Here is an 8615-nt window from a genome sequence, read left to right on the forward strand (position 1 = left end):
ACCTCCCCACCAATGGCAAACTCTTTTGAAATGAGCCAATAAATAGTGGGTCAAAGGGGAAACAGCAGCAGCCAGAGTAGACAATGGAGAAGGATACCCCACGTGCATGAGAGCTCTGAGGATTTCTTGGAAGACCTGAGGCAGATGGGAACAGCAAACAGATTAGGAGGGTTTCAACTGGGACCTTCTTCTGCAGGGTGATTTGGCAGCATATTAATTATAAATGTGCACGCCCAGATTGGCGGGCACCCTGCGCCTGGGGATTTAACTAAGGAAATATGGCCATAAGAACAAAGATGTATGCTGATGATAACTTTATTTTCACTTGTTTGTTTTTTCAAAGTGTATTAAATTTCACCTCTGTGCTTCAACTGTTTATAGCTATATACTCATTCTGAAAGTTAAAAAAAAAAAAAAAAAAGCAATTCATTACTGTACTAGGCCAGTCCTGTCCTATCCTGGAATACATAGTGCATTAAAATCACCTTTATTTTTTCATGTTCAGTTGCACTACACCAAGCCACAGGGAGGGGGACATGGTTACTGTGAAGAACAAATAGATTCTCTACTGTTACACCCCATTGACTCCTTAAAATTAGACCACACTGGATGTCACCTATAGCCTGGTAAATTTTTTCTCTTCTAATTTCCTTTCCCTCTTTATTTAACTATCCTCCCTCTTTATTTAACTATCCTCCCTCTTTATTTAACTTTATATTCCCCAACTCTTTAGTCAAACTCTCCATTCTGTAATCCCCCCCCCCTTTTTTTGTGGTGCTTGGGATTGTAATCCCCTCTCCAAGAAAGAGGAAAAGGAGAAATAGCACCTTTTGTGTCCTTTTATAAAGGATATATAGCCTTTCATGCTCGTTAGCGGAACTGGTCTAACTTCAGGTTATCAAGCAGCAGACAAGGAATGCACAAAAGAGGAGAGTTACAGGCCAGTCCCACTCTCACAAACACTGTGGTCAGAACATCGGCTGCACAACCAAAGCCATATTTTACTTTTCTTCCTTGCAAAATGGATTCTATTTCCCAGCCTCTATTATGGATGTGGCCAGGAAACAGCATTCTAACCCATAAGATGAACAGAGGTGAGGTGTATGATTTCAGGCCAAAGTGCTTAATGAGCACTCATTCTTCATATGCTTTCTGGTCTACCTGCTGAATGCAGGGGACTGCAAGGCCCCAAGGGACCATAGATCAACAAGACAGAAGACACCTGATCTCTACCAACTAGATTGTTACAGAGCAAGAAATAAACTGTGGTTGATTATGCAAAACCGTGGAAATTGGGGGTCTATTTGTTACATCAGCTAGCATTATTTTTTATCAGAGATTGCTGTTCTGAAATGGGGTGCTGCCACAAAACACCAAGAATATGTGGCCATAGCTTGGAGAAAATAGATTTCATAGGCTAAGTCAGCATTTGGAATCATCTGGTGACACTATCACCTGCAGTAACTGGAAGGTAGCTCATGTGCTCATTTGAGCCCATAGTTCTAAGAAAAATGATTGGACTAACCAGAGTGTTACATGTGTCAGTTTTTACTTGCTGCACTTGACAAGTATTACAAAGAATTGAGCACAGACAAAAATGTCTGGTCTGAGAACAGTGAAGGAAATAGCCAAAGCACAAAAATTAAGGGTAAAAGTTCAAATGGTTCATCTGGGTTTCTTAATTACTCAGAGGGACTCAGCACTACAGCAATGACCAGATCAGGAGTGCCGTCTACAAGGCTGCTCTCAGTAAGTTGAAATAGAAACCCTGGTGGGTCAGGGAGGAAGCAACAGGCAGGCTGGATCGAGGGTGTTTCTAGAAGGATGCTGTCACGCAGTGACCGAGCACCAGGACTGGCAGCCCTGACATGAACACAAAGAGTAAGACAGACACAGACATGAGATCTCAAAGACCTGCTATGAAAAATGTAAACTATCTCAATAATAATTTTCTATTGGCTACTATCTTTTCATTGAAATTATAATATTTTTGGAATTGAATTACCACTTGGGAAAAGGGGGGGCCTAAATTTAAGAGCCCACAGCTGTATAATAAGATCCCAAATGTGCAGCAGCAAGAAATCCATAATCACTCTTTTCTGATTCTGGATTCTCAGGATTTCGTGAGAATGTAAAATTCCAAAATTCATGTCTTAGAATATCTACGATAAATCAACTTGGATTCAAACTTCCTGCATATAAAACATGAAGAAATTAAGAGCGTGATAGAGAAAAAGAAGTACTCCAAACACATTTTGCTTTTACTAGTCAAATTCAAAACTGTAGACTAACGAATATTTTAAGAAGATAAATTCAGTATAACTTTGAATTTATAGAAGCTAACATTTTCAACAAAAGATGTATAAATAATCTTTGCTGTAGAATGCTATTTTCAGCTAAGATGAAGGACTTTTAGATATGCCCAAGCTCTGAAATCTTGGTACCCAATCTAGAATACGTGGTAGTTAAAATACTAAGCTATTATTCTGCTATGCACAAAAAGATCCATTGTATTTCTTTAAGTGCCATGAAAAGTGAGCCCCTGTTTGGTATTATAAACCGACAGTGTAGCGATAACCGAAACAAGGTAGCTGCTGAGTGTTGCAATATTATTATTCCTGGACTAAAGTATCATACTTGTAAAATTTGAGTTCAATACAGAAAGTGTCACGTTCACGTGTAGCTTCAGTCCTAGGCTCTGGTGCAGATATTTAGTTCCGAAGTCCTGGCAAGGGTGCCTTCTGCCGCAACAAGTGACCTTGGTCATGTCTGGCTGGGCCTAGTGAACACCGTGACCCATTCAGGTGTAGACCATTAGGACCCATCAGTCCTTTGCAGTCTTAAACCTATTATTGCCCAGAGATGGAGACATTTCAGAATATTTGAGACCATTTTTAAATGGCTTTGAAAATTCACCTCAGACATGTGATAATCTTCCAGCAAATTTTGGTTACAGACTTTAGACCAAGGCTTCAGGGTTTTCTGAGTAACCCAGAACCAGAGAGTGCCTCTGAACTCGACACACCCTCACCACTGAAAAACGTCATCTCAGATGGTCATCGGGTTGATTAGGAAAATTATTATGATTTTTCAATGAATATTTTCATTTGGGAATAATTTCTGATTTACAAAACGACTGCAAAGATACTTCAGAGAGTTCTCACATGAGCTCCACCCACCTCCTCCTAATGACAGCATCTTACATAATCACAGTACATTTGTCAAAACCAAGAAATTAACACTAGCAGGGCACTTTTAATTAAACTTCACACTCTGCCGATTTCACTAGTTTCTCCAGTAAGTTTCCGTTTCAGCCCTAGGATTCAGTCGAGAGTCTGCTCCGAGTTGGTTCACCCTGTCTCAGTCTTTCCTTGTTTTCGTGACCTTGTGAGTTTTAAAGCAGAGTGAGTCACCAGGTTTATAATAGAACAAACATCCCTGGGGTTGGCTGTTCGGTTGCCTTCTCACTGTAGGCTGGGATCACAGGGTTTTGACGAAGAGCACCACAAATATACAGTGCCCTTCTCGTCACATCAAAAGACTCGCGATACCTACATGACGAACCACAGGCGACGTCCACCCTGGTCACTGGGTTAAGCTGGTCCCTTTTCCACACGATTTCACTAAATCTGGCCCACAATCAAGGGGGAAAGGTGGGGAGAGAGTCCACATATATAATTTGTGGAATTCTCTTTAAGGAAGGATTGCACTTATGTCAGTATGGGCTCAGATCATTATTCTTTGGGATATAATCCTTTATTATCATTATTTGGCTCAAAATTTTCTAGCTTTGGTCACTGGAAGCTCTTTCAGTTTGCTCTTTGTCCCTTTGACATGCTCCCATTCCTTTGTGTTGTGTGTCTGTCTCTCTCTCTTTTCCTTCCTTGCTTTCCTTGTTTATTTAGAGAGTAGCAGCCCCTTACTTCCCTGCCTTGAGTATTATACTAGTCAGTTTTCCATTTTTATAACAAAATACCTGAAGTTGGATGTGTATAAAGAAAAGAGGTTTATTTAGCTCATGGATATGGAGGTTCACAAGCATAGTACCAACATCTGCTCAGCCGTAGTGAGGACCCCTGTCTACATCCCATGGAGCACGATGTCATGGTGGGAGCACATGTGTGAGGGCGATCACAGGGCAAGACAGGAAGGCAGAGAGCAGGGAGAGGTCGGGCTTGCTCTTTTATAAAAACTCATCTAAAGCTTCCACCCTTCCCAACATCACCAGTCTGAGGTCTATGCTGCAAATGCATGAATGCTTGGGTTCATGCTCAAACCATATCCAAACTGTAGCGCTCCTGTTTTCTCTGCCCCAGCCCTATTAGTTACAGTTTTGCTATTAAGGTTTTAAATGCATGGAGAACAGTACAAAAAAGCAACCCAAGTTCATAATATTGATTCTGATAAACTAATGGGATCCAGTTGATATGATGTTTTAAAAATGGCATCACTGAATAAAGTTCCCTTTCAAAGAAAGGGATCTCATTGACTTGTTCCAGAATTAGGAACCAGAATATGACCCTCTTTCTCCCTGGGCACCATATCATCTTGATGCTATTCTCATGTTCACATGCTTTCCCAGGGGCAGATATCCAAGCTAGGAGAGACCGAGCTCACAAAGACCATCTTCAGAGACCTCCCTGCGTGAATCCTGGAAGGAGAGGAGTGCGACGGGTGTGCCACCTGCTTGGGTGAACGTGAAGGTGCTTTAGCTCAGCGTCCTTCTCAACCCCGTGTCTGACACCACAGGTGTGTAGTTGTAGACTCTTGGCTAAACAAATTCCCGAATAACCTGCCCCATCTATAAACAAAACAGCATCCTTGGGCTGGGGATATGGCTCAGTTGGCAGAGTGCTTGCCTCTCGTGCACAGGGCCCTGGATTCAATACCCAGCACCAAAAAACAAACAAACAAACAAAATCTCTCGGTCCTTTTCAGAGAGATTCAGAATCTGACACAAGAGTGGTCATGAAGTTTCCAAACATATCTGCATGCACCTTTTATTTGGGTCAGAACCCCGTTATTAAGGGGTGAATTATAATCCCCAAATTGAAACCCCAAGCCCACTACCTCAGACTGTAATCGTATTTGGAAACAGGGCCGCTGAGGAGGTAATTAAGGTAAAATGAGGCCACTGGAGTTGGCTCTAATCCATCAGGCGGGCATCCTCATGAGGAGATAGGACACAGACACACACAGAGGGAAGAGCATGAGAAGACAGAGGGAGAAGACGCCTTCCACAGCCCAAAGAGAGAGCTTCAGGAGGAACCAGCCCTGCCCACACCCTGATCTTGGACATGTGGCCTCCAAATAGTCTGTTGTGCCCCACCCCGTCTGTGGAGCCGGGACAGCAGCCCGAGCCCTCCAGGGCACTAGTCATTGGGTCTCTGCGGGAATCCTGCACCCATCAGAACCCAATGAACCTCCAGACGGTGAGGAACACTCCAGCAGAACCAACCACGAGAACCCGGTAATAAACCAGCGTTGGGGTCCAGCTGCAGCCCGGCGGGGAGCAGGATTACAGCGCAGCGACTCTGTTTGACCTTCAGAGGCAGATCAACTTCTTTCCCTTTAAAATGTTTATTTAGGAATATCACTTGATTCTTCCTTTCGCCCCCTCAGGTATTTTTACAGAAATAACTTGATATTAGTATTCTATAGTTTAAGCAGATGGTTGAAAGATTATGTTGCTCAAGGGTTGAGCTGTAGAAGTACACTGTATTTCACCACCAAGTGTAACTTAAAGGTGCAATCAGTCGAATCTCTTTCTGGGATGGAATGTAGCCAAAACCTGTTTGTAAGTGCTCAAGACCTAGCTCAGACCACACAAATGTGTTCCACGCACAGCTCCATGCTGCTGCCACCATCCATGGCCTTACGACAACCCCCACCACGATAATCACCTGGAGTCATTAAATTAGAAACTGCTTGTCCCAGGACTTCCTGAAATTGTCACCAGGGAGAGAAGACAAAGTAATTAAGGACACTTACCAAGATAAACAGATATCTTATGCAGATGTCTTTCTCAAGGCAGGAACAGGCTGTGTAGGCATAGATTTTGAGTACTTAACCATGTAAAAGAGGCGTGTAACACTTTGGTGGTATTAACAGTTGATTCAGCAGCTAGATGAATATGCTCTGACCTTTACACCCCCAACTTCAGTACCTTAAGTGCTCTGTGGGTGTCATCAAAGTGGAAGACAGGAAGTCCACATGAATCCAGAACTTCAGCCCCGATACTGCTGATAGCGCTTGCTAAAGCACACCTAGGGACCACCAGCTTAGCTGAGCACAGGGAAATGGTACTTAAGCACTGGATTTGAAAATGAGTGCTTGTGTTTAACAGGACTCAGGGTATCTCTGAAGGATATGTGAGCCAAAGCACTGAGCCATGGCCCCCCTAGGAACCAACCACCTTACACGGGAAGACTGCCTGTGTCTACAACCACCCGCCCTGCTCATCAGCACCAGGAGATCCTGCCAAAAAACCTAAGGATCAAATGCCCAACTCTATATGGATTCTAATTATGATGGTCCTCTCCCAGTTGACTACATGTCACTCAGCCAAAGCTCTGAAGCGGAAATGGGTCCCATTGAGGGCCTACTCCTTTGACAGCTATGTTAGCCACTCAGTGACTCTGGCAATTCATGAGGTTTTCCCAAATAGTAGTTCGGCCACTATAAAATTATATGGAATTTCTGGCCCAATTTGCTAATCTTCCTGTTGGGGTTCCATATTTGATTTCCTTTAAGAGGTGTTGCATGGATCATCATCAATACCTTGGGACTGATGGCATCCATGTGGGCATTCCTGCCAACTCTGAGGGCTTGTTCCTCTGAATGATGATAAATATGTTGCCCCCACCCCAGGACGGATTATTCTTCACTCTGTCTTTTATTCCTGTGGATATCTGTTTATCAATCCCAAACCAATTTCTTATCTGGAAATTATCAGTACTTTGGTACAGATCACCAATGGCCCTAAATTTATTACCTTATGGGAATTAAATCTCTAGCTTATATATTGACAACATCCTTATCTGGTCTAGGTTTGCACTTGATCTCTGAACATTTTGCAGCTCAGCATTCTATGTTCTTAAAGGGATCAGATACTTGGGCACATTTTGGTCCTCCAGATTCACTCACCTTAAACGCAGGCTGTCTTAATGGACATGGTGACTTCCCCAACGTTCCAGGGAAGAGCCTTCCACTGGTAAGTAAAATTGCAACTGAATATGTGACGGTCTCCCCTGCTGACAATTCCCGGATAGAAGCAGTGTGTGATGTTGGGTGGGTGATACCGTAAGACCCTCTGGGAGAACGACTGGGCATCAACGAGGGGAGACAGTGCGGGAGCAAATGTCCATGGTATTAAGGAGCAAATCTGGCTCTCAGCAGCCAGCCTGCATCTGCACTCGGCTCCACCTGCAGGAAACCTGGGCATTGTGTTTCACACTGAGGACATCTTCACCCACATTTGTCCTTTTGTAAGCATGTCAGAGAAAGCTTTTATAAAGCTATTCCTAGTGCATTATTTTCACCATAAAGTCTTACTTTTCTTGAACCAACTAATAAACTGAGCAATTGATCATAATAAATAGTGTTCATCACATTTTTAAATTTTATGGTCTTCACATTATAAAATACAGTAACCTGGGGACTGGGGTGAGCTTACTTTAAAATTTCACCCAAAAGAAAATAAAAATAAAAAGTCTGAGTTACCACAATATAAAGAGGCTGTGATGGAAATATATTTCATTGCAAGCTGAATTACTCATTTTTTTACTATTACACATGAGACCTAAATTAGATATTGCTGAATCCAGGGCAGTCTGACTCCTAAACACAGTGCTTATTAAATTTTTAAAAATGTATTCTTAAACGCAAAATTATGTTATACACTATTGTAACTATGTAAGAAGTATATACATGTTTAAAGGAGATGCTGAGGACTTTTATATGACCATGTTGGAGGCATATATAATAAGTGCGTGTTTTCCACCTTTCGTGAGAGCGAAGAATTAAATTTCCAATAACACATCAGTTCCATTCTCATCTCCCATAAGTTCTCCCAGTGGTGGTAGTAATTGGCTTTGGCCTCAGATTTGAACGTTGAATGTTAACATCTGGCCATCTGGAGATCAGCCACGGTGAACATCAGCTTACCTGGTGAAGTCCACTCAGCCAGGGCATGGTCCTCCTGCAACGGCATTCAAAGCAGCTGGGACTTTTTTCTCAAGTCTGACCAGCACTACAGAGCAGTTACACACAGCAGACCTGGGGGGACCCGAATGCCCAGAGTTCCCGTTTTCAATTTCCCAGGGAACCTACAGGACTTATGGGGGGCCCAGGAGCCAGGCTGAACCTCTGTCCCCTGGGCTTTGAGGTGCTTTGGCAAAGAACCTGAGGCACTGCAGACATTGATGCTCTCCGTGAGACACCAGACGCAGGCAGATGGAACCTGTGGGTGACAGAGAGCCCTCAGATCTCAGACACCCAGGGGAGACAGCCCCCGGGAGCACTGGGCTCTCCTTATCCTGCTTTTAAACTTCTACAGTTAGACAATCATATTTCTCAGAGGACTCGTGTGCATTTTAGACACCCACCCCTCCAAA

At 43.2% G+C, this 8615-nt stretch overlaps 1 pseudogene; it reads left to right on the forward strand.

The window, feature by feature from the left end:
- The first annotated feature begins 6500 nt into the window (after positions 1-6500).
- LOC114085866 (sphingolipid delta(4)-desaturase DES1 pseudogene) lies at positions 6501-7306 on the forward strand (annotated as a pseudogene).
- The last annotated feature ends 1309 nt before the right edge of the window (positions 7307-8615 follow it).

The sequence above is a fragment of the Marmota flaviventris genome, chromosome 3, assembly GCF_047511675.1.
Source record: "Marmota flaviventris isolate mMarFla1 chromosome 3, mMarFla1.hap1, whole genome shotgun sequence".
NCBI classification, from domain to species: domain Eukaryota; kingdom Metazoa; phylum Chordata; class Mammalia; order Rodentia; family Sciuridae; genus Marmota; species Marmota flaviventris.